The sequence below is a fragment of the Chiloscyllium plagiosum genome, chromosome 2, assembly GCF_004010195.1.
Source record: "Chiloscyllium plagiosum isolate BGI_BamShark_2017 chromosome 2, ASM401019v2, whole genome shotgun sequence".
Classification (NCBI taxonomy): domain Eukaryota; kingdom Metazoa; phylum Chordata; class Chondrichthyes; order Orectolobiformes; family Hemiscylliidae; genus Chiloscyllium; species Chiloscyllium plagiosum.
The window spans coordinates 31,928,109-31,933,057 of NC_057711.1; positions in this window are offsets into that span (position 1 = coordinate 31,928,109).

Genomic DNA, 4,949 nt, shown 5'->3' on the forward strand with positions numbered 1-4,949 from the left:
AAAAAAAACTGACGACACACTAAATTATTTCCACTGACAAAATCCAATTTACTTGTAATTCATCTTCCAACTATTCAAGCAACATAGTGATCCATTAAAAACTAGTCAAAATTATGTACACGAATGCTCAAATTCCTGTCAGAAGAGAGAACAAATATTAAGTAATATTTATACTCTAGATTTCATACAATGTGGAAAAAAAAAGCTTGAAATCAACATAATTTATCCCTTATTTAACATCACTTCGGAGAATGATAGAATGGCACAGTACGTCTGAACACTAACGTAGGGCACAAGAGCAACGGGACACAAGATCGAAGAGAAAAGCATCCCTAGCTATACTGTTTTGGAGGGACATTAAAAAGCAGCACAGAAATTCTTCACTGACTTTTGTTTTGGCAGAGAAGCCAACAGTAACATTGCTCATTCTCACTTTAAGTATGAAAAACTGAAGTTATACTCTTGGTTTCACATTTCCTTTTGGCCAGAGATTGGAATTTTAAATAGACAACCAAAAATTTACATGTCATTTCCTAAATTCTCCATGTCTTGACAAAAGGTCATCACCTATAAAGTTTACTTCATTTCATTTTTCAGAGATGCTGTCAAACCTGAATTTTTTCAATATTTTCTGTTTTTGTTCAGATTTCCAACACCTGTGCTATTTGATTTTTGCGTTGCTAATTTATTGTCAACTAGTAATGGTGCAGAAGATGATGTAGAGAGAAGGGCATAAGTAAAGTGAAAAGGAACTGGATATAAAGAAATAAAGAAAGCTAAGTTAACAGAAAAAAGATACATGACTACATCCCGTCATAAGTTTAATTATTTTTTTAAATTACTATAAGTACCTTCACCACTATCCTTGCTTCATTTCTCTTTTACCATCACAATATCACAACTCTTACCAATACTTGGGCTTTCCTCAAAGCTGAAACATGGGTCTGATTATGAAGCAGGTTGATTGTCTGCTTTCCAGCAAGGAACAAGCACAAGACTCAAACTGAGGTTACATGAATAAACAAAATAAAAGCAAACAAAGAAAGTAATGGAAAATAAAGTGATTTTTGTTATATTTGCACATACAACAGTGCCAAAATATCATTTGGATATTTTACTAAGACATCTGTATTTTAAACAAACCTGATGCAATTGAGTAATGGACCAGTCCAGTTCCAGTTTTTAAACAATAAATTATACTACATCACACATTAAACCAAATCAATCTCTTTTAAGAATGATACACTGGGTTCCAATTGTATTTTATAAAATGCAAAGTATACAGTGAGTACTTCTACAACCAACTAGAAATTTTCTAAGAATCCAATGACACTATGCAAACAGACATAATGAAGACAGATTACAGACATTTAGCTGCCAAGGTCAATAACCAAAGTCTATCTTCACTACTAATCTACCTCAAACTCATTTGGTAAAAGCAATTTTTCATTGATTTCAAAGGATTTTGTTATTTGCTTCTATGATGGATCTGCAACAAAATTTCTTGAAATGGTCAAAGACGTAATTAGATTCAATTGCACAAACTCCATATTACCGTGCCTGTATAAATATAGGATTTAAGATTAAGGAAGGGTAAAATGAAGCAAAACCAATAAATCCACCCAGTGATAATTCTCCTAACTAAAGACCCCCTGATCCAAGGTATTAACATTCACACAAGAACATAAAAGAAATCGGTTCTGAAGAAACATTAACTGTTTCAGTCTTCACAGATGCTGCTGGATCTCCAGAGATTCTCTTACATTTTCTGTTTTATACCAAAGAAATCTTTGGTAAAACATCAAGATAGGATTCATCAAGATTTAAAGCAACAAGATTATCACAACATACTGATAATGGATCACCTGACTTGGAAATTAAAAGTTAGACTATACAAGGGAGGTAAGCCCAAGCGATTTCTAAATTTTGAGATCAGTAGAATGACCTTGAGAAGCCCACTTGAAACTTCAACACATATCCAAAAGCAAGGTGTTTGGAAACCAGACAGACATTGTTCCATAAGCATGCTTATGGAACAGAGAAGAACAGAGTAAGTAGGGGAATGAAGAGGCTGGTCCAAAATGATGTTAACAGCAACAACTGTGCACAGAGGGCCTCCGTCCATCGCAGTGCTTTAAAATCTGCTTTCACTGTAATTTCTGCCTATTCCCCCGATAGAAAGCTGAGGTGGGGGGGGGGGGGGTAAAGAAAACTTCAGGAAAATCTGACATGGTGAAACAATTCCACTTAAGTCAGATCCTGATACAGATAAGGTTATCAGAGTAAGGAAGCACTTAAGCAATGAGGCAATAACTGCTCATTGAGAACGTTAAGAGAACATCGAGTTGAAAGTAAGGATCAGCAGAGTAATAAATGAAGGAAGGAATAAACAAAAAGAGCAGCTAGGATTAGGTAACATCTAAATCATCTATAAAAGGCTAGCACACAACTTCAGTGACTAGCAGCAAATGAAATGTCGGCCTTTATTTCGAAAGAGAATGAATGATAAAAAGAGGAGGTCTTGTTAAAAGTATGTAAGGCATTAGTCAGACCACACCTAGAATATTGTGAACAGTTTTGGTTCCCTTATCCAAGGAATAATATACTGGCATTGGAGACATTCCAGAGAAGGCTCACTGGGTTGACTCAAGGCATGGAAGGACTTTTGTCGAGGAGAGAGTATTTGGTTAGAGCTTATGGCAAAAAAACGACCTGACTGAAACATGTAAGGTTGTTAGATGCAGAGTGGTTGTTTTCACTTGTGGGAAAGACTAGATGCAGAGGGATGACCCATCTCAGTCTCTTGCTAGAGTCCTCATCACTGCAGATGCCAGTCTTCAGATAACTTGCATGATACCAAAAAAATGCTGAAGGCCCAGAACATAGCAAAGCTTCTGTCATAGTGACATTCTGGCTGCAGTATCAAACACCTGCTTTTGCTCCGCTAGCCCCTAGTCACACTGTTCCAGTCTAGCAACCCAACAGTGTAGGAAAGTGTCCATGAAAAATAAAAGAAATTAACCTGGCCGATTACCACCTCAAAAAGTCCAAAGCAAAGTGTTGTCAATAAGCAGTACTTAGACAAACATCCACACAGATACTTATTTTGGCTTCTGCCAGAGTCAGTTCTGATCTCATTACAGACTTGTCCCAAACATGCACAAAAGTGGTTACTTTCAAGAGGCAAGAATGATTGCTCTGGACATCAAGATAATATTTAAATGAGATTACTATCAAGAAATTCCAGAAACACTGGTCAATAGGAGTCAGGAGTTACACCTAGTGCAAGAAAAGTGATTGTGGCATTGATGGCTAATTATCACAGCTCCAAGACTATTATTGTAGGAGTGTCCTTAAGGTAGTATCCTAAATACAATTATTTTCAGTTTTTTTCATTAATGACATTCTCACCAGCATACGGTCAAAATTGGGAATATATGCTGACAATTGAACAGCATTCAGTGCTATTTATAGCTCCTCAGATATCAAAACAGTCTGTCCATATGTAGCAGAACCCAGAGAAGATTCAGGCTTGGGCTCAAATGGCAAGAAATATTCATGCCACACAGTGAAGGCAAACAATCACGCTACGAATGACAGACGCAACCTTCTTCCCTCGACACTCACTCAATGATATATGTATTTCTGAAAACCCATTCAAAAACATCTTGGGAGTTACCACTAATAAGAAACTAACTGGACCTGCTATATAAATACTGTGCCTACAACAGCAGAGTAATTCTGTGGCAAATAGATCAGCTGACTCCTTAAAACTTGTCCATCCCTACAAAACTGAAAATGTGTTGCTGGAAAAGCACAGCAGGTCAGGCAGCATCCAAGGAACAGCAGAATCGACGTTTCGGGCATAAGCCCTTCTTCAGGAATGAGGAAAGTGTGTCCAGCAGGCTAAGATAAAAGGTAGGGAGGAGGGACTTGGGGGAGGGGAGATGGAAATGCGATAGGTGGAAGGAGGTCAAGGTGAGGGTGATAGGCCGGAGTGGGGGTGGGGGCGGAGAGGTCAGGAAGAAGATTGCAGGTTAGGAAGGCGGTGCTGAGTTCGAGGGATTTGACTGAGACAAGGTGGGGGAATGAGGAAACTGGAGAAATCTGAGTTCATCCCTTGTGGTTGGAGGGTTCCTTGGCGGAAGATGAGGCGCTCTTCCTCCAACCGTCGTATTGCTATGGTCTGGCAATGGAGTCGTCCATGGACCTGCATGTGCTTGTTGGAGTGGGAGGGGGAGTTGAAGTGTTGAGCCACGGGGTGGGCACTACCTACAAAAGTAAAACTTAGGCATATAATGTATATATTCTCAACTTGCCTGGATGACTATTGTTCTGGAATGGTGGGGGTGCAGAATCTGGGAGAGATGCTCTTTGGAGGGTCAGTACAGAGTCGATGGACCAAATGGCCTGCTTCTGCACTGTAGGGATACTATGACTGTATGATCGTCACACCATATCTGCAGTGGTTCAAAAATGAAGCTCAACATCACTCTTTCAGGGGAATTTTTAAATCGACAATAGGTACAGGAGTAGGCCATTCTGCCCATCGAGCCTGCACCACCATTCAATATGATCATGGCTGATCATCCTTAATCAGTACCCTGTTCCTGTCTTATCTCCATAACCCTTGATTCCACTATCCTGGAGAGCTCTATCCAACTCTTTCTTAAATGAATCCAGAGACTGGGCCTCCACTGCCCTCTGGGGCAGAGCATTCCACACAGCCACCACTCTCTGGGTGAAGAAGTCTCTCCTCATCTCTATCCTAAATGGTCTACCCCGTATTTTTAAGCTGTGTCCTCTGGTTCGGCACTCACCCATCAGCGGAAACATGTTTCCTGCTGCCAGAGTGTCCAATCCTTTAATAATCCTATATGTCTCAATCAGATCCCCTCTCAGACTTTTAAACTCAAAGGTATACAAGCCCACTCGCTCCAGTCTTTCAG